We start from the raw sequence: 22,251 nt of genomic DNA, 5'->3' as shown, positions 1-22,251 counted from the left end.
GTCATCAATGGTCCTGTGTCCACCGTACGCAGTGTCATCAATAAGTGTAAAGCCCATGGCTCTGTGGCTAACCTCCCTAGATGTGGACGGAAAAGAAAAATTGACGAGAGATTTCAACGAAAGACTGTGCGGATGGTGGATAAAAAAATCTTGAATAACATCCAAAAAAGTTCAAGCTGTCCAGCAGTCCGAGGGTACAACAGTGTCAACGGGAAATATCCTTCGGCGTCTGAATGAAAGGGGACTCTATGGTACCCAAGAAGACCCCACTTCTGACCCAGAAACATAAAAAAGCCAGGCTGGAGTTTGCCAAAACTTACTTGAGAAATCCAAAAATGCTTTGGAAGAATGTTCTCTGGTTGGATTAGACAAAAGTAGAGCTTTTGGGGAATAGGCATCAACATAGAATTTAGAGGGGGAAAAAACGAGGCCTTCAAATAAATGAACACGGTACCTACAGTCAAACATGATGTTTTGGGGTTGCTTTGCTACCTCTGGCACTGGATTGCTTGACCATGTGCATGGCATTATGAAGTCTGAAGCCTGCCAACAAATTATGCAGCATAATGTAGGGCCCAGTATGAGAAAGCTGGGTCTCCCTCAGAGGTCATGGGTCTTCCAGCAGGACAATGACCCAAAACACACTTAAAAAAGCACAAGTAAATGGTTTGAGAGAAAGCACTGGAGACTTCTAAAGTGGCCAGCAATTAGTCCAGACCTGAATCCCATAGAACACCTGTGGAGGGATCTGAAAATGGCAGTTTGGAGAAGGCACCCTTCAAGTCTGAGACCTGGAGCAGTTGGCCATAGAAGAATGGTCTAAAATTTCAGCATAGCATTGTAACAATCTCATTAATGGATACCGGAAGCGGTTGTTCACAGATATTTTTCTAAAGGTTTGTGCTACAAAGTATTAGGCTGAGTGTGCCAGTACTTTTGTCCGGCCCATTTTTGGAGTTTTGTGTAAAATGATAATGTTTTTTTTTTTTTCATTCTATTTTGTGTTTTTTCATTGCAAGCAAAATAAATGAAGATATTACTACCAAATCATTTGTAATTGCAATAATTTTCTGGGAGAAATTGAGCATTATCTGACACAATTGCTGGGGTACAGGTACTTTTGGCTAGCACTGTACATGAACTAAATCGTATTGTTCCATTAATGAATAAAATTGTATATTAATTCAATGTTAGTTTTTAAAAATTTATCAAATTAAAAAGCTTGCGTGGATTTTCTACGTGCTCTCCAGTTTCCTCCCACATCCTAAAAACATGCATGGTAGGCTAATTGATCACTCCAAATTGTCCCTAGGTACGAGTGTGTGCGTGAATGACTGTTTGTCTCGTTGTGCCCTACCATTGATTGACAACCAATTTAGGATATACCCCGCCTACTGTAGTCAGCTGGGATAGGCTCCAGCATCGGTGCGGCCCTCATGAGGATAAGTGGCATAAAAGATGAATGAATAGAATAAAATTAAAAAGGATGATAACAGAAATTCACTCTGGTTATGCCCCCCACCACCCCAATGACACTCATTTGTTTATTTTTTATTTTTTTATTTCATGGTATTTAATACATTGCCTGCCAATGTCAACAATATACATCATATTGATTTGAACTGGGCGGACTGCCAGTAAATGCCCATGTTTCAGTACCATTTCATTTCACTATATTTTCTGTTTTAATTTTAAAAATGTAAACAATTATATAAAATAAAACAGATTTTTAAAAACACGTTTAGAAACATTAAAAACTTTTTTTTTTTTCATTCATAAATAAGACAGTATTACCACAATTAGTTCACTGGTAGCCCAGGTATGCGATTTGTATATCATCGGCGCTAGAAAGTTCACTGCCAACCCTCCCAATCAAAAGTGATTGTAAGACTACCGCTGTCAGTGGCGGCTGATGAGTTAAATAAGTGCCCTATAAATGGGTTAATAAGTTATTTCATCCCAAGACCAGTTTTTTTTTCATTTAGACGAATTGTTACTCAGATTTTGAGTAAGCTTAGATTTTCGACTGGCGCTCAAACTCAAGCCTCAAAATATAACCCAAATTGCTAAAACTACAAAGAAAAAAAGTATACACAGTGTTGTTAATAACGGCGCTAGAATATAACGGCGTTATTTTCTTCAGTAGTGAGTAATCTAATTAATTACTTTTCTCATCTTGGCAACGCCGTTACCTTTACTGAGGCAGGAAAGGCGTGCGTTACTATGTTGGTTGACTGACGCGAGGAAAGTCTGAGAAAGACGGACTCACGGAGACGAGAGAGCAGAGCAGGAGTGGGGAGAAGGCAAGGGAGGGTGACGCCGTTGCAAACGCGATGCTACTATGCTAGGTGGCTCCAATAATACCTGACTATAGCCGATAGCCTCCAAACTACGCCCACATGATGCTTCAGTAGATATCACATATATACTGAACTAGATGCAAATGACAGATACGGCTGCATTAGCAACATGTATAATAAAGAACTAGATGCGTTAGTAAACAGCCGCCATCTTAAAGCAGTAGATTTCTCAGGAAGGCTCTGTTGTAGAGACCCTTCCTCGTGAACCTGAGTAACTTTTTATCTAAAATGCTCCTAAATCGGCAAAATCTTGACTTAAATCTATCTTTAAATGATGAAATAGTTTTAAATCTTACACATGTCAAAAGTTGACAGAACCAATGCAATAATGGGAGCAATTTTAACAACTTTAACGGTCGATTCACAATGATGACAATGATTCAAAATGACTTCCACACAAAGCAAAGGTTACTATCTAGTTATCGCAATATCCGCAATACCCCTGTGTCTAGTTAAGTTTAGGGTAAAGAATTGGGCTAGGGCCAAATGTCACAAAAAAAACATTTAAACTTCACATTGTGTGACCCATTTATTTATTTATTTATTTATTTATTTATTTAATTTTTGGGGAGAAAAAAAAACATGAAAATTATCACCAGTTACTTTGCCAAGTAACTACTCTTACATTCAGGTAACTGAGTTACTAACGCAATTACTTTTTGGGAAAAGTAATTTGTAACTGTAATTAAATACTTTTTTAAAGTAAGATTAACAACACTGAGTATAAAGTACTTTAAAAATCAATTGGGTGAAAAAAAATAACCAAATTTGGGTTAATATAGGTCAAAAAGACTCATTTTGACGAGTGCAGTGCCTTGTCATCTGCAGCAAGTGCAGGTACTTCACTGAGAGAAGACTTTAATTTCCTGTTTTGTTTTCATTTCTGTTGTATTTCTTTAACGTGGCTAACTAAGAGCAATTAATCTACCACAACAATGAAGCGTTGCTCTCAGGGCAGTGTCACCATGACGACCTCGTCCCCCTCCTTCTCTTCATCTCGGCGCTGATGCGCTCATGACGAGCCGCCATCTCCGTGCACAGTACGCCTCGGCGCCCGTGCCCTCAATCAGCCAAGCTCCTCCGCATTGCTCACCTCGCATCTCTTGTGGCCATGACAGAGAAGATGACCCTCCGCTCCCATGGGGTGGGCGGAGGCGAACTGTGTGGGGGGAGCAGGGGGGGTCGGAGGATTCACTCTGGCACGAATAGTGCTGAGCCGGCGAAAAACAAACGCCACATCTAATGAAAGCCAGCTAAGAAGAGCACGTCTGATGATCTCCGTGACGGGGATTTGGATGTGCCCACAATTTTTTTTTTAATAATCAAACTTTTTACCAACAGCTGCAATTTTGAGAAAAATGCAAGGAGCATCTTGTAAAATGTACTAAATACATTAAAACCTACAGTATTTATGAAGCAACTAGAAAATGGAGGGATGCTTTGCTCTCACAAACAGTGTATCACAAAAGTGAGTACACCCCTCGCATTTCTGCAGATATTTAAGTATATCTTTTCATGGGACAACACTGACAAAAGGACAATTTGACACAATGAAAAGTAGTCCGTGTGCAGTTTATATAATAGAGTTAATTTATTTTCCCCTCAAAATAACTCAAAATATAGCCATTAATAACCTAAACCCCAGGCAACAAAAGTGAGTACACCGCATGGGAACTACGTACAGTACATCCCTAAATGTCCATATTGAGTACTGCTTGTCATTTTCCCTCCAAAATGTCATGTGACTCGTTACAGGAGTGCTGCCAGCATAGCTGCAGAGATTGAAGAGGTGGGGGGTAAGCCTGTTAGTGCTCAGACCATACGCCGTACTCTACATCAAATTGGTGTGCATGGCTGTCACCTCAGGAGGAAGCCTCTACTGAAGACGGTACACAAGAAAGCCCGCAAACAGTTTGCTGAAGACATGTCAACAAAGTACATGGATTACTGGAACCATGTCCTATGGTCTGATGAGACAAAGTTTAATTTGTTTGGTTCCTATGGTCTCAAGCATGTGTGGCAGCGACCAGGTGAGGAGTACAAAGTGTGTCATGCCTACAGTCAAGCATGGTGGTGGGAATGACCCCCCACCACCACCACCACCTCTTCAATCTCTGCAACAATGCTGACAGCACTCCTGTAACGCGTCACATGAGATTTTGGAGGGAAAATGACAAGCAGTACTCAATTGGGACATTTAGGGATGTACGTAGTTCCCATGCGTTGTACTCACTTTTGTTGCCAGGGGTTTGGATATTAATGGCTATATTTTGAGTAATTTTGAGGGGAAAATAAATTATTTCTATTATATAAGCTGCACACAGACTACTTTTCATTGTGTCAAAATGTCATTTTGTCAGTGTTGTCCCATGAAAAGATATACCGGTACTTAAATATCCGCAGAAATGCGAGGGGTGTAATCACTTTTGTGATACACTGTAGGTTACTTCATTTAGATTTTCTCAGTACTTCCTGTTAATTTTGGGTCACTTCCTTATTAACTTTTTAGCTGCTACTGCAAATGAAATAAGACTTTAAAAACAAATATGATGTACTAATAACATCGGTAACAATTATTTGATTGCTTTTTATGACTGTCATATGATTGTCATAATCATTGATATGACACGTCATAATCATTAAAGGGAACCGCGGATAGAAAGACATGTAGTTCTTAAAAGATAAATGTTAGTACGAGTTATATTAATTTGATATTAAAACCTCTCAATGTTTTTTTTTTTTTTTAAATATATATAAAAGTAATTTACCTAGTAGGTCGCCCATAGACTTCACGATTAGTTGACGGGGCTCGGGCTCAAAACCAAAGCCGCTAGCGACCTAAAACCAAAACAGGCACCTCCCTTAGGCATATTTGAGTCTCCGTGAGCAGGGACATCAACACATTCAAAGTTGTTCCCCAATAAAATCCTGACTAATTATTTTTTATTCAAGTATAACAAAACTTAAAATGGGTATAAAATTCTCAAAATTTACACTAGATGTACACAAATCACCAAATGGAGGGATAATCACCTATATTTTCAAGATCAATAGTAATTTTTAACATACAGTATCATATAGGTTTTTGCTCAAAATAGCAACTGAAGATTTTATTTAGTGTATTAAGTTTTCAACAGCTAATAAATCACTGTTTTCACATCAGAAACTTAATACTTGATGAACATTTGCAGAATCATCTTAATTTTACTCAACAAAAGCAAAATTTGCATTTTTCTGTTTCCAATCACATCTTAATCCGTTTTTAGATGGAAATGTTACATAAAATAAAACACATAAAAGGGGATTTAAAAAAAAAAAAAATACGCAGGAATGTCTGAATTACTACTTCTTTTGTCAAAAAAACGGGCAGTTGGCCAATATTACGTGATCATTTGACTGTAAAGTTACACTACTGTGTATGGATACAACATGGCAGCCATCACAAAACAAAGAGATTTTTAAGTTGAAAATTCTTGTAAACAAATGTGTATATCCTGGAATTTCTACAGATAAGAACATAGAACAGTCTAGATTCTTGGTTAAACGCAAAAACCGGGCAGTTATCATTAATTTTACGTAAATTTTTCAAGCTAAAATTACGCTATTGTGTAATCCAACGTGGCGGCCATCACAAAACAAAGAGCTTTTTGAGTGGAAAATTCTTGTAAATAAATGCATACATCCCGGAATTTTGATAGATATTAAAATAGAACAGTCTAGATTCTTGGTTAAAAGCAAAAAAAAAAAAGGGCAGTTTTCATTCATTTTAGGTAATTATTTCATGCTAAAGTTACGCAAATTTTTTCCATGTATGTTTTTCACAATTTTTCAAAGTGCATGCATGGGGATATTTTTAATAATACGTAATTACCTTGAATCTTCGATCAAGTCACTCTTGAGACACTCGCCATTGTTGTTAACAACAATGCACTCAGGGCGGCGACGTCACAGGACCACTTTCACAGTGTCACACTTTAACTACATAAACATGTCATCGGTTCTGCCCTTCCAAACGGAACCCGAGCAGAACAATAATCAGTAGGACAGCCCTGTCGATATTTCACACAACGAGCAACAAAAGCAAAATGAACAGAAAACACGAAATGAAATGAGTAGCATTCATGTGTTAAGTTCGCGAGTGACAGCACTCTCATGTTCTAGTGATGGAGCAGGGGAGTGTTTGATGTCAAAAAATGATTGCAGATCTTCACGGTAAACTATTGTGTGATCCAACTTATTCCAATATTATAATGGAGATAGTTAGAATCCAGAGCTGTTGTGTGCTTTACATATGATTAGGGTATACAGTGAAACACGTGAAAGCACTGTCCAGATTGATGATCATCCTGCAGGTGTTCTCAGATTTATCAGACTTATCAGATGTTCCTCCTGAAGCTTGCATGCCGGTGAATAAGCGACACGGAAAATGAATGAACACCCTCAACACCCTCCAAGAACACTGCATCAGAAGGAAACAACCCAGGATTGAGCAGTGACAACCCCACCCCAGGCCATAGTCTGAACACCCCTGGTTTACCAGCATCACGTCTTCACGGCCCGTTAGGAGCGACGTCCTTTAAGTACAAACATGAAGGAGCTGGCTGATGATCCTCCAGGGGGAAAGAAAGCCGTGACTCATGAACATTCGCCACGCACGCCACACTGCCGCCACTGCTTCGAACAGGAAGTGGAAAAAACAATTCACACGGGGAGTTGCAAAGGGGTTGTGTGTTTTAAAACATCTTCATAAGTATAACGGTCTGTTCTCGATTTTTTATGATAGTTTGCTCTGCGTGGACTCTCAGAAGAATATTATTGTATTTTTGTACACTGTTAAAAAAATAAAAAAAAAACTTCCTATTAGTCATGCTAACTAAAGATTTTAAAGAAGGTAACTCACATTCCTTAGTTGTGGAAATGCTTCGCAAAGCAAAGCTCCGGAAGAGATTCAAAGCCTCACCTGCATATTGAAAATACCATATATCTATATATATTAGGGGTGTGATGGTAAACACAAGTCACGGTTCAGTCCGTACCTCGGTACATGGGTCAAGGTTTTTTCTCACAGCATTTGAAAGTTAAAGTTGGTATGCCATTACACTCTTATATAGATGAAAGTTTAGAAAAGAAATTTAAAAAGTGTGACCTATGTTTTTTTTGTTTTTTTTTGAATGATATTCAGTCAGTTAATATGAACATTTGATGTGAAAGACGTTATAGAATGGATCATGTAATAATGTGTAGAACATGAAAAGTAGCACCACTTTGCCGAGTAACTGTGTTGCCTTCCTCCTAGTGTGTCCCTGTGATTGCCCATTGATTTCACCTGTTTAGCCTGCTCCTCGTGTATCCTCCAGCCTGCATCCTCCTGTGTCACCTATCTGTTCCTCGTTGTCTCGTTACCCCTTGTCTCTGTGTGTATATAAACTTAGTTAACCGTTAAGTTTCTGTTCACTCCTTGTTGCGTCATTGCCAGTGTCGATGTCAAGTCTTGTCCAAGCCCTCGTGTACCAGTCCCTCCAATTAAGTAAGTTTTGTTTGAACATTGCCTTTTGATCCCCAGTCCTTTTGGTTGTACTTTGTGTTTTTATTAGTTATTATTAAAATCTTTTTTGAGTTCACCGCCACCTGCCTTGCTGCGTTTTTGTTTCCCTGCATTTGGGTCCACATCACCTGCCTTCCCGCGTTTTCCGTGACAGTAACTAATTACTCTTACAAAGAGGTAACTGAGTTATTAACTGAATTCGTTTTTCGGTGAAGTAATTTGTAACTGTAACTAATTACTTTTTTAAAGTAAGATTAATAACACTGATTACGAGCCGGTGGTCAAAATCAATATACAGTAGGCATATACTAGGGATGCGAGAAACAAATGGGGAAACCAGATGTTGATCAAGCGACGTGGTGGTGCGTCTGCTGGGCTTTTAAAGCTGGCTGATGACAATCGCCCTCAGCTGTGGCCATTCCATCCGTCTAATGTCTGATCTCTAATCAGGCAAACTCTCTTCACCTGCCTCGGGTGAGGCAGGTCTCAGGAAGGAAGGGCGGAGGCCCCGGCATGTGTTGGGTCATTGTCCTGCTGGATCACCTTACGCAGATTTAAAGGGGGGCCGGGTGGCAATAGCCCGCCCTGGTGGTCGAAAATGTCATTGCATGTAATTAACTTTCCAATATAGGAATTTAAAATTAAGACTTTGCCGGTAAAATGTTTTATAATGGGTCGAAAGTCATTTTCAAACATCATGTAACTAGCACTTTAGAGATGATCATTTGCTTTGCTTAACCAAAACTAACTGAGGACAGAAGAAACAAGATGGTTATACGTAATTTTTTCAAACCTAAGCTTTTAAAAGCGACAACAACTACTGAGCGAGAACCAAGGATTTAAGATTTGGACCATGAAATGCCGGAGAGCACCACCAAAATGGGGAGCGGAGTTTCAGTTTGTCCCACTAAAGACACTAACTGTACAACAGAGCCACAACGGTGCGTACCATATTCAATGGACGACCTCCTTGGCCAAAAGCATAGCTGTCCTAAGTAGCATGATTTAGAATTCCCCTAAAAAAATAATGGGAAACAAAAAAGAACGCTCATTTTCAATTAGGAGTGGGAACCTCTTGGTACCTCGCGATACGATACGATTTGCAATACAAAGCTCGCGATAACGATGATCTGACGATATGGCAATACGATTATCGATACTTTGGTCAGGAAATCATTCTAGGATGTACTACAAACAACTGATAAACAGAAAACAAGCTTCTGCCGTGAATTGGAATGAGTTTATCACTAGTAGACGTCCAATCCATTTGAACTGGGAGGATGGCAGCGAATGAAAATTCGTTCGTTCACTGCCATCCCTCCCACTTCAAACGGATTGAACGTCTATGGCCGTCAGTGGCAGCCAATGCCAGGCAATGAGGTAATTTTGGGCCCTTTAAGGCCATTTACCTGTTGATGTTCAGTTACTTCCTGTTGATTTTGGGGTATTTTATGGGTCACTTCCTGTTTATTTTGAGTTACAGAACAGAAAGTGACCTGGGAATCACCCAAATGAATAGGCAGTGACTCAAACTCAACAGGAAATGACCTGTAAATACCCTGAAATGAACCGCAAGTGACCTGTAAATGCCCTGAAAATCGGACAGAATGACTGTGAATGCTCTGGTTTCGAATGAATGAACGTTCCGAGTCTAAATGGATTGGGCGTTGTGCACCGTCAATGCAGCCATACAGTTAACTGAGACACTATTTTGGTAGCAACTTGTTGGTTCCTTTTTTATTCATTTTTTTCGACATTGACACCTTTTTAAAACGATATCTCGATTCTTGGCAGGAGCATATCGATAACCTTTTGGGATACAAAGTATCACGATTAGAGATGTCCCGATCCGATATTTGGATCGGATCGGACGCCGATACGGGCAAAAAAATGCACATCGGTATCGGATCGGCCAACACGGAAAAATTCTGATCCAGTTTTTTTTTTTTTTTTTTTCCGGTCCGGGTTTTCCAGCGCACCGTTTTACATAATCCATTCCAGTTTTTGCTTCGGTTTCCCTAAGATCCAGTACGCATTTTACAGCACACCTTCAACACACTACATTTACATTACCGTCTCCCAATTTACCGAGAGACTTTATCGGTAAAAATGTCAGCTGTGTGGGATCATTTCACCTTAAAGGACGATAAAGACGAAGAGGCAGAGTGCAACATATGCCACAATAAAGTCAAACGTGGTGGTAAAGCTGTAAGAAGTTTTAATACAGCCAACCTAATTAAGCATTTAGCGAAATACCACCACAAACAATATGAGTAGTATGTTAAGAAAACCAAAGACAAAAAGAAAGGTCCTACGCAACTAACATTGGCAGAAACTTTTGCTATGCGTGACAAAGTGGCACTTGACAGTCCCAAAGCCCAGGGAATAACAAGAGTCATTGCCGAAGAATTCATTCTGGATGACCAGCCATCTCTCGTGAGTAAAGGCGCACCATCCAACACTTAGAACCACGGTACAACATGCCCAGCCGTCATTACATCCTTAAGCGATTCGGCCGTGGAAGACTCGAGAACGATTCACAAACATCCAAATTCCGATTACTGAAATATCTCAAGTGAAGCGGAACTAATACACAGCGCGGTCTTCGGGACGCAATGAGAAATGGACCGCATTGCGTCCTGAGAGTAAACATCATGCTTGTCATAGACATGGGTAACGCCAATGCTCAACTCATGACTTTAGCTCAACTCATGCCGCTGGATAAAAAACACAAGAATACCTGACTACTGCTGACAGCCGCTACAAACTACGTCAACATCGTTTTACTGTAGATAAAAGGTATCATATGTATATAGAACTAGATGCAAAATGACAGATTTGACGGTGTTAGCAACAGTGAAGTATTGAAAACTAGTTGCGTTAGTAAACAGCCGCCATCTTAAAGCAGGAGACTTCCCTAGTAGGCTGTTGTGAACCTTCCAAGCGAACCTAATTAACTTTTTATCTGAGTACTCCTAAATTGGCAAAATCATGACTTGAATCTATCTTCAAAACAGTTTTAAAACTTTCACATGTCGAAAGTAGACAGAAGGGAAATTATGGAATAACGGGAGAAATTTTAACAACTTTAACAGTTGATTCGCAAAATTAAATGAATTGAATGTAGTTTAAATTTGCTGATACAGAATGGGGACTTGAGTATTTTATTTACTGTTTTAAAATGTTAACTTGATACTGAAATAGTCGTTTATTTAAACCTGAGAGGCTTTTTATACAATTTTTGTAACTAATGCACGAAACATTAAAAGCATCTAATAGCTTGGGAGGTTTGTGGGATTTTCCACTGAGGTTGTTTGTGTGTTTTGCTTTTTTAAGACAGTTTACAATATTATTTGCACGTCATGCCATTATCATGCCATTTCTGTTTGTTATTTATAATGTTTTGTGTTTGTCACTGAATAAACAGGTCAGTTTCTTGTTACCAACCGTTGTGTTATTCAAACTCACCTAATTCAGCTGGCTAGTTGTTATGAAGAGTACTAAAGCCTTTTTCAACATGAGTCTGACAACTAAGTAAGGAGGCTAAATAACTTTAAACTTTAAGACATGCTCAGATAGGCCGGTATCGGTATCGGCCGGTATCGGATCGGAAGTGCAAAACAATATCGATACCGGATCGGAAGTGCAAAAACCTGGATCGGGACATCCCTAATCACAATATATCACCATTTCGATATTTTGTCACACCCCTATTTTCAATATATGATTAGAAATATTCCTGACTGGAATATTCAGTCAAAAAGGATGCCGTCTCCTGTTTTGCCTGCCCTTTTCAAATTCACCACGGTGAGGATTCGTTTCACAAGGGTGTGAGTGACTGGAAAAACTTGGCATTAAATTAGATATCTGCATGGAATGCAAAAATCGGCATCTACGTCTCCACAGAAAACCATGCGCGCTCACACATGTGAGCACACATCCCTGGGATGCCCGTATTTATGAGCATGGGCTAAGCTACTAACCAAGCATATATCTTGTAAGTTGATTTTATTGCTACATTGTGGCCCCAAATATTTTGATATTCTCCAGATTTAATGACTCCTTGGACGCTGCTAAAGCACCCAGCGCTAGAGTCCGCAAAACAGCCCCAAAACATCAATGAACTCCCACCATACTTGACTGTAGGCCCTGTACTCTCATTTTTTTTCCCAGCCAAAATTTGATTAGAAAAATCCCCATCCCTGGCCCCACTCATTTTCAATGACACATTCAGCTTCACAAATGATTGATGCAGCCATCACCTCCCAGTCGAAATGGATTCAACGTCCTTCACCGTCAATGGCAGGCAATGAAATAATCTCTATAAATCAACGGGTTATTTATACAACACATTTACTCTGGAGATCATGAGAAGATAAATTAAGCACGGCGTAGAGAATCAGGCGACCGGGCATGTGTGTAAATGCTCATGTATGTATGTGTAGTACATGTGTTGGGCAACTGCATGTGTCAGTGAAGAGACTGGGCACTGCTCCATGTTTCCCATTGCGCCATCAGCAGAGGAGGATGACAACAACACTCTCTGACAGATCTCGATGCCTCCGGCCTGGAATTGACCCTCTACGATTTAAAAAAACAAACAAAAAAAACTAAAGTTAAAAGTTTTTTCAGCAGTGTGTCATTATAGCTCATACAGTATGTTATGTACCACGGTAATTTATGTCGGGTTGAAACTTGAAAAAACGAAATACTTGAGTCTTCTCACATCAAATTTTGTTGTCTTAATAATGCGTCTCGGTCTGCGTCTAGCTAGCTCTCAGGCTTTTAGGCTTCCTATCTTAAACCCAGTTTTCAGGGCTAAAAGAATGCCCCTTAAAAATAGACCTTCACTTTTTATGCAGGTTGTATTTTTAAGACGCTTGGCTCAAAAGCCAAAGAGCACTCAAATAGCCACTCTGTTTGTTACCATGGATGCGGAAAGTTTTCCAATTTATAATGTACTTAGTGTGGTTTGAATTATTTTTTGGGGGGGTACACAAGTTGCTAATAGACTTAGCAGCTTGTGTACCCCCCCTCCCTTCCCAAAAATAATTAAATTTAATAGTCTATTCAGGGGTACTGTAGAAGAGGGTCCATCAGGAAGTCGAATCTCTGATTCAGGAGGAGCAGTGTGGTTTTCGTCCCGGCCTTGGACCAGCTGTAAACCCTCGGCTGGATACTCAAGGGTGCATGGGAGTTCGCCCAACCTGTTTACATGTGTTTGGAGAATGCGTTCGACCGTGTCCTGTGGGGGGTGATTTGGGAGTACGGGGTACCGTGCCCCTTGGTAAGGGCTGTTCGGTCCCTGTACGACCGGTGTCAGAATTTGGTCCGCATTGTCGGCAGTAAGTCAGATTCGTTCCCAGTGAGGGTTGGACTCCGCCAAGACTGCCCTTTGTCACTGATTCTGTTCATAACTTTTATGGACAAAATTTCTAGGCACAGCCGAAGCGTTGAGGGGGTCCGATTTGGTGGCCTCAGCATTGCATCTCTGCTTTTTGCAGATGATGTGGTGCTGTTGGCTTCATCATACCGTGACCTCCAACTCTCACTGGAGCAATTTGCAGCCTAGTGTGAAGCAGTTGGGATGAAGATCAGCACCTCCAAATCCGAGACCATGATCCTCAGTCCGAAAAGGGTGGCGTGCCCTCTCCGGGTTGGGGATGAGATCCTGCCCCAAGTGGAGGAGTTCAAGTATCTTGGGGTCTTGTTCACGAGTGAGGGTAGGAGGGAACGGGAGATGGACAGGTGGATCGGTGCAGCATCTGCAGTGATGCGGACTCTGCACCGGTCCGTAGTTCTGAAGAAGGAGCTGAGCCAAAAGGTGAAGCTCTTGATTTACCAGTCGATCTACGTTTGTACCCTCACCTCTGATCACGAGCTGTGGGTCGTGACCGAAAGAACAAGATCGTGGATGCCAGTGTCCGAAATGAGTTTCCTCCGCACGGTGTCCGGGCTCTAAGAGAGAGGGTGAAAAGCTCGGTCATCTGGGAGGGGAGCCAGTTGAGGTGGTTCGGGCATCTGGTTCCAATGCCTCCTGGAGGTCGTCCGGGGACGACCCAGGACACGCTGGAGAGACTACGTCTCTCAGCTGGCCTGGGAATGCCGTGGGATCCCGCCACGGGAGCTGGTTGAAGTGGCAGGGGAGAGGGAAGTCTGGGCGACCCTGCTGAAGCCGCGGCCTCCGTGACCTGACCCCTAAATAAGCGGTAGATGATGGATGGATAGATGGACGGACGGACAGATGGATGGACAAGCTGCTAATGTGCATGTTACTTATATCTAGAGCAGACATGTCCAAAGTCCGGGGGCCAAATGCGGCCTGTGGTCAAATTTCATCAGGCCCCCAGCTTCTGTCATAAAATCAATAACGTCCGCACCTAGACTTAATAAATTGGTCAGCAGTACTGCTACCAGCATATGAAGTATCTTACACACTAAATGCTGCTCCTCATTTACCCACTAAAAGGCAGCAGCACTCTAAGCAACATTACCCCATGTGACACTTTACTCCTAATTTTCTAAAATGGCGACAATTAACAAAAAAAAAGTTGGCTGACGCTTCATTGATAGGTGGAAATTGGACTATTTCTATACTAAAATACAACAACAACAACTGTGTCTGCCTAATTTACAAAGAGACAGTCGCTGTTTTTAAAGAGCTCAATGTGAGGCGATATTACCAAACAAGACACGCTGACCTGTACGACAAGATTACCGGGAAGATACATAGCGAGAAATTGAAGTAACTTGAGGCTAGTTTAATTTCACAGCAGCAGTATTTCCAAAGAGCCCGAGAATCGAAAGAGAACGCTACAAAGGCTAGTTGCGAGATTGTTGAATTTATTAACTAAAATAAAAAATAAAAAAGCAAATATGACACACAGAATGGCTTGCTAAAATTTGCTTAAATATATTGTTCTATGTAAAGGATGTCAGCCAAGGTCGGCCCCCCACATTTTTACCACACCAAATCTGGCCCCCTTTGCAAAAAGTTTGGACACCCCTGATCTAGAGGATGTGAGTGGAATCGTGTCCATGTGCAGACTCAAAGCTGTTCAAGGATGCTTTTAACCCAATAATTATTTGAATTTCGAATACATTACAAAATAGAAGAGGTAAACTTTTATTATGATGGGAAAAAAGTAATCAAATCATTCTTGCATATGATTTTATTCTTGTTAAGAAAAAATTGTTCAAATGAGTTCGTCATCCATGAAAAAAAAACATTTCTTGGACAGTTGCAACTTACAAGAATATTGGAAAATCATTCCTACCTCCAAAAAGACCAATTAATTCTCATAAAGTTGTTGTAAAATTACAATTTTACCCCTGGTTTAATGTATAAGAGGATGAAATGAGGGTGTGCCCTGGTTAGTACGATACTTTCGTCACACAACCAGTTCATATTCGTCTCCATTTTTACCCGCGAGCTCCACACCCCCTCTGCTGCTATACGCTGTTTATTCGGCTGAGAGGTACTTTTGATGACTTGCTTGCCGCCAAAAGTTGGCCTCCTCATCTGGTTCTCACTCCATGTCCAACCCTCCCACCCTCTTCCCTCCGTGACCTCCACTCCGAAGAAGAATAAAAGTTCTCTTTTACATGTTTGCTTTTTTAAATTTACCACCAACTTTTTGAGTGCTGTCAGATTGACTTCCTTGAAACATTTTTTAAATTCTGTACACTGCAGTTGAGTCTCATCACCATTGCTGGTGGTAATTTTTGCTAAACGTTCTCCCACATGAACCAAAAACTAAAATAAAGCCGGTGCTGGTGCCGTAAAACAAAGGAAGCGCGCTGACTTTGAGGAAAAGACAGCAGCGGTAAGCAGATTGGCGCACGGTGCGATAACGACTGGCGCATTCCCATTAAATGCTAAATGAGTTTTTCACTTGTTGACTGACAGGAGTGAAGAAAAGAAACGTCTGCGCAGGAGATAAGGGAAACTCCAACAATAATTGAGGTCGGGTGGAAAACATATTTCTCGCTTTGGCTTCATTTCTGCTGCAATCATCAGGAATTAAACAGCTAATTGTGCACCTTCGCTTGTAGCTTGTGTTCAATTTCTATGATTTTTTTTTTGTGTTCTAATATCCATTAAAAAAGATGCTATTTTACACAAAAACCATGAATTTTAGTGGATTTAAAATTTTCCTCTTGTTAAAAATTGAAAGTTTAAAGAGGCTGTGACACGAAAAAGCATGTTTATTTCATAATACACGCGGTATTTTATGCCCCTGAATGATATGGGCCGCTTGGATGTGTGTGGAAGCGATCGCTATTTTTATTTAGTTTTTTGAAAATGCCATGAAAATGAGTGACTTCCGGCTTCGGTCTTGCATTGAGGAGGAGGGCGCTGTGACGTGTACGGTAGAAGACGTCCTCTTCACGCTACAGTTTACTGTTGTGTATGAGGACGAAGGATTCAGCTGATTTTGCGGATTAATACGTTTATTTTTCGCATCACGCCAGCCAAACGGCTGCAGAAAAATCATTCTGTATGAGGGAGAGGCGTAAGCGCCTTTTTGGAGTTTCAAAAGGTTCCCATTCACCGTGGATATTTACTGTGGGACCATTGGACTTACGCAGTACTTCTCAAATGGTGGGGCGGGCCCCCCCAGGGGGGCGCAGAGCGATGCCAAGGGTGGCGCGAATGACCTCGGGGAACATGCTTTTTTTTTTTTGCCGTACTAGAATAAAGTGTACTTGCACATCCACTCCGTGGGTGGCAGTGGCGCTCTCATTTTCAAAGTGCGTGCAGTATTTTTGAAGTAAGCAAGAGCACGCGGAAGAGACTCATGCAGAGCTGGACTCACCAGCGACCCACTGTCTTCTCCGGAGTTCGGTTCTCACGTGTCCGGCCGAGAAGTGCCGTTTTCGGCTTGGGATCGTCACGACCACCGCCCTCACCTACGGGTCTCCCTCGGCCGCCGAGAATGCGCTTTTTGCGGGCCGTTGCCTTTTGGCTTTGACTTTTAATATAGTGGGAAATGAGGAAAGACCACTGTTTACTGAGTCTAAAAATGATTATAGCGGAGAGTCTGAAGCCAAATCAGTTAAGACGCCACTTAAAGACATTAGACCTCAATCTCATTGATAAGCCGCTTGATTGTTTTTCAGCGAAAACGTGCCGAATACTGCCAATTGTCACAATCGTCCCGCTTTGTCAGTGTTATATCAGTAAACCAGTGAGCACTGTGGTGAATCAGCAAAAATAAAAACTTTCCTTCTGTCTAAAGACACTCCCCCCCCCCCTTCTATTCAGTTTTGTTTTTTTCGGTCAAATTTTTTTGGCATGTTGTCCTGAAGAGTAAATGTTTCTAATCATTTTGAATTTGTTATTATTTACGGATTTTATTACATTTTATTTTTCAGTATCAAATGGTCAAAAATGTACCTTGACTGTATTTTTACAGTTTGGATGTGACTTTTTTTTTTTTTTTTTTTTTACTTCAGGCATATTGATGCGCGTTGTCTTTTCTGTTACAAGCAAAACAATGTTAATAAAGTTATACTTTATTATAAGTTGATCTATGTTACTTTTTTTCTTTAATAGAAAAAAAGGACACAATGTTAGGCTGAGGCGTACTTATAATAGTAATATTATAGACAAATGATACTATTTACAGTGGCGGCAGAGAGTTGGGGGGGGCGCGAAACATTTACGTCTTCCTTGGGGGGGCGTAACAGAAAATAATTGAGAAGCACTGGACTTACGAGTAAGTGAGTAAACATCTTGTTTTGTATTATGTCAAATACGAATACAGCGATTACAAAGTAAACACTACAAACTTCCTTTAAATGAAGGACTACTTACGTTTGATCATTGATAGGCATGTAAAAAGCTCTCCTAATGCTCATTAGCAGCAGCACGTTAGCTGCACAACAACTCCAGCCACCCTCCTCCGGGGAACGAACTGTAAATTGCTCTCCGCCGGGCGGTTTGCCGAGCCGCGAAGACAATCGACAACCGGGTCGTCATGTCAAATAATCCAGGATAGTTATGCGTGATTTTCCGCTTCGAAGACTTTGAAACATCACTCGGTTCGGGTTAGCATGTCGGCTAGCTGTCACGCCTTCTGGTTTGTTTACATTCTCCGAAGCCGGGGAAGGGAAATGACATATGTCCAATTTAGGTGTCATAAAATATCGTTTGGGAGGTGCGACAGTAAAGGTGAAGTCGACAGTTTTGACCATTATGGAGTAATTTTGCCATGTCGTCCTGAATGAATGCATTTTTATTATTTCATATTCCATTCAGCACAAGACTGTTATTTGTCATGACCATGTCATTTATTTAGCAATTGGGGAAAATACTTGGATAAAAAGAATATCCTGTAAAAATATTGAAGTAAAGAGACAGAAACAATGACATTTTGCCGCTCTCTTCGTCGCGTTTTCCTCGTTGTGAATAGTTCCCCCTCGACGGGCTGACTGGTCCTTCTCAAGCCATTTATATTCAATTCAATTTTTCAATTTTATTTGTATAGCCCTCAATCACAACAGAAGTCTCAAAGGGCTTTACAGAGGCATTGTATAGCTATTGGGGAAAAATACGTGGATAAAAAGAATATCCTGTAAAAATATTGGAGTAGAGAGACTGAAACAATGACATTTTGCGGCTCTCTTCGTCGCGTTTTCCTCGTTCTGAATAATTCCCCCTCAATGGGCTGAATAGTAAAACCGATGAGCCCAGTCTACCGCTGACGTCATCCACCTGTTGGGGACGCTAAAGCCCTATAATGGTAGGCGTGGCTAACCGGCAGATTAAAAGACTAATTTCTCGTCATCTGTGCTTTGCTAAATTGTTGTATATAGTCGAATCGTCTCAAAATATGATTCTAATTCACATAATAATGCCATTTAAGACTTTTTTTTATCGTGTCATATGCTCTTTAACAACGCTCGGATGACACTCACTAGGACACCCCCCCCCTTTTTTTTTTTATTAAGTCAAGATTTTGAACTTTTTTTTTAAACATTATTTTTACAGTTTATCCTTGTAAGATAACAACTGTAGTCTGATTTTTTCCCCCTTAATACTGCACTTCCAAAATTCAAAATTTTAGGTGGTTTTCTTAGGTTTTTTTTTTTTTTTTTTTTTTTTTAATCAAAGGTATGATTTATTCTGCCTTTTTTGGATTAGCACCGTCAATGACAGTGAAACATGATCATCACTCAATGCCGGCCATGCAAGTTGAAATGGATTTGACATCTATCACTGTCAATGGCAGTGAAGGAGTTCATTAATATAAAATTACAACTTCTCTGAGAAAACATGTACTTTATATTCCGACAATTATGTTGTTATTCCCATAAATTTCTTTTGAATTTTTAAAAGATTTGACTAATACTGCGATTTTATTCTCATCATATTAAAACCTTTTAGAGCAAGTTACTATTTTTCGGTCATTTTAAAAAACTTAAATATTGACAATTAAAAAATTTATTAGGGTTGTTCCGATCATGTTTTTTTGCTCCCAATCCGATCCCGATCGTTTTAGTTTGAGTATCTGCCGATCCCGATATTTCCCGATCCGATTGCTTTTTTTTGCTCCCGATTCAATTCCAATCATTCCCGATAATTGTATTTGTTTATTATGACAATAAATCCTCAAGATGGCATTTACATTATTAACATTCTTTCTGTGAGAGGGATCCACGGATAGAAAGACATTTAATTCTTAAAAGATACATTTGACTTTGCATATTGTGACTAAATATTGACATCTAGTGTATTTGTTGAGCTTTCAGTAAATGATACTGTAGCCATTTACCTTCTGCCCAAATGCATGATGGGAAGTGCAACCATGACTGTGCGTCGTGGTACCAATTGATATATCTTCTCTGCGTTGGGAAATAACATAGGGTGTTAAGAAAAAGATCAAGTACTACCTTTCTTCCCCACATTCCTTCCCATGATTATACTAATCGTTGAGCGAGGGCTTATAAGGCTTTAGCCATTTAAAAAAAGGTTCCAAAGGCTGCCAAAATTCACTCTACTTATTTTACGTTGTTTTTTAGCTCTATATACTGTATGGGTAAAGCGGTGCCATTATAGATTGAACGCGTCAATACGTGAGTGGGTCGTGCAGCGCATGCGTTAATTGTGTTAAATATTGTAACATGATAAATGTAAAAAATATTAATTCTCGCCGTTAACGCGATAACTTTGATAACCCTACCTTAAGGTTAAAAGTAAAGACTCTGGAAGGGTGTAACACATTATGTCTGTGATGTTAAATACAATTAGAAAACGATTTAATTAAAAAATATATATATATATTGAAAAAAGGCATGTCCGATATTTTTTTGCCGATTCCGATACTTTGAAAATGACGTGATCGGACCCGATCGATCGGCATCGGGACATCTCTAATATTTATATATACAGTACAGGTTGCAATTCACACCCCAGACCCGGGGTAGCGAGTGAGCATATTAATTAGCTATTGCCTCTCTTGATGCATGACGTCGTTGGCCTTACTCGGAAAAATGTCAAGGCAACTGAGTGTTTGCCTGGCACGGCCAGACTGTTCTCCCTGTATTTTTCAAACACTGAGAGAAAAGTCTGGGACACAGCCTCTCGAGTAGGTACAAAATCAATTGACAAATCAGATTTGTTTATTTGCGTGACGTGTTCTTCACGAGCAACGTCACTCTTGCGCGCCGAAAGTCGTCTCTACAACAACACGGATGGCGGGAGAGCCGAGAATATGTTCCAATCCGCGGTAAATTCAGTTTTAAATGAGCTAAAACACATCGACACGAGATATTGACAACAGTCTGTCTCGCGCTAACCATGTTGAATAAACTCCGTTCTCCTCGTATGTTTACTTCCGCGCGCAAGTCCCTCGTCCTGCCCTCGTCGCTTTGCTAACGGCACGTCTGCCCGTCGCTGATTGGTGCACTCCGCTGTCTGTTTGCCTCTTGTTAAGCTTGTTCGGACAGAATATTAATTAAAATGAATGAAAAATAAATACTATTGAATATGTCATTATTATCATTTTTAAAATGTAAGTGACGGGTAAAAATTGATTATGACCGGATTTTTATGACACTGTCAGTTAAAATGACAGACAACGAAAAAGTCTAGCGCAACCTCTGATATATATATATATATATATATATATATATATATATATATATATATATATATATATATATATATATATATATATATGTGTGTGTGTGTGTGTGTGTGTGTGTGTGTGTGTATATATATGTGTGTGTATATATATATATATATATATATATATGTATATATATATATGTGTGTATATATATATATATATAGAGAGAGAGAGAGAGAGAGATTATTAAAATACCCTAACCCTAACCCCTAACCCTAACCCTTATTAAAATAATTAAAATTAATTAAAAAACAAATTCACAATAGTTACAGCCCCAAGTAATAATCTAAAAGTGATGTTTGTTTGACATAGTATTTAACTCATTGCATTACATTGACCACTACAGACACATGATTTACTTAAACTGCAATGGATTGGATGTTTAACGCCATCAATACCAGCCAATGAATTAAATGAATATCCTACAAGAGTTAAAGACAAAAATAAATAAAAGACGATAATAATTTGTGCATTTAAGGGTCACAACTTTTTTCTATTCTAATTACAACTGTATTCACTTTTGTTTTTACTTCATCATTGAAAATCTTGAGACTACTCATACAAATTAAACTGCAGTCTCACCAAATCACTCTATTTACTTCCATGTGTACCTTATTCCTTCACAATTACATATTTCTTGTAAATTATAGATTATGACCATTTTCCTTTTTTTGTTTTCTAAAATCCAATTTATATGATTGAGAAATGATGAAAAGTGACTTCATCCTGGTCAAATTACAACTTTATTAAAATACTTTTTTGTTGATAAGTATTTGATTAAAAAAAAAAAAAAAAAAAAAAAACCTTTCCCCCCCAAGTATGCCTTTTTCAACCCATAATGCTTAACGACGATGTACTTTAATGCATGAACTCACAATTAACGTATGCCACTGCATTTTGAAGATGCCAAAGTGATGCAAAAAGCATATGTGATGTATATTTCTCCATGTTTCTGTACAGTGTGAACATGTGGCCTGTGGGAGCAGGAACACTCTACATAAGTAGTGGCACAAATTGGCAAGTGCTTTCGCGTGGTGCTCAGGAGCAGATGCAGCATATGTCCGAGGCGATGATAAAACATTCAAGTGCTCTCATCAGAGGTGAGGCCACATGAAAAATAGAGCAGCTTTTTCCTCTTTTAGCTCCTCAGTGACAAACAAAAAAAATACCCCCCAAAAAGGGGATCACTCAGTAAAAATTGTCATTCAGT

At 39.8% G+C, this 22,251-nt stretch overlaps 1 protein-coding gene across 1 annotated transcript in view; it reads left to right on the top strand.

Annotated features, from left to right (window-relative positions):
- The window catches only part of phc2b (polyhomeotic homolog 2b (Drosophila)), a 160,159-nt gene extending 138,036 nt beyond the window's left edge, over nucleotides 1-22,123 (top strand). The window contains exon 18 of the mRNA XM_057844922.1: nucleotides 22,002-22,123. The gene's annotated coding sequence lies outside the window, so the exon portion shown is untranslated. The remainder of the gene's footprint in view (nucleotides 1-22,001) is intronic.
- The last annotated feature ends 128 nt before the right edge of the window (nucleotides 22,124-22,251 follow it).

The sequence above is a fragment of the Corythoichthys intestinalis genome, chromosome 9 (genome assembly GCF_030265065.1).
Source record: "Corythoichthys intestinalis isolate RoL2023-P3 chromosome 9, ASM3026506v1, whole genome shotgun sequence".
Lineage (NCBI taxonomy): Eukaryota > Metazoa > Chordata > Actinopteri > Syngnathiformes > Syngnathidae > Corythoichthys > Corythoichthys intestinalis.
This window is presented reverse-complemented; position numbering and strand designations above follow the sequence as displayed.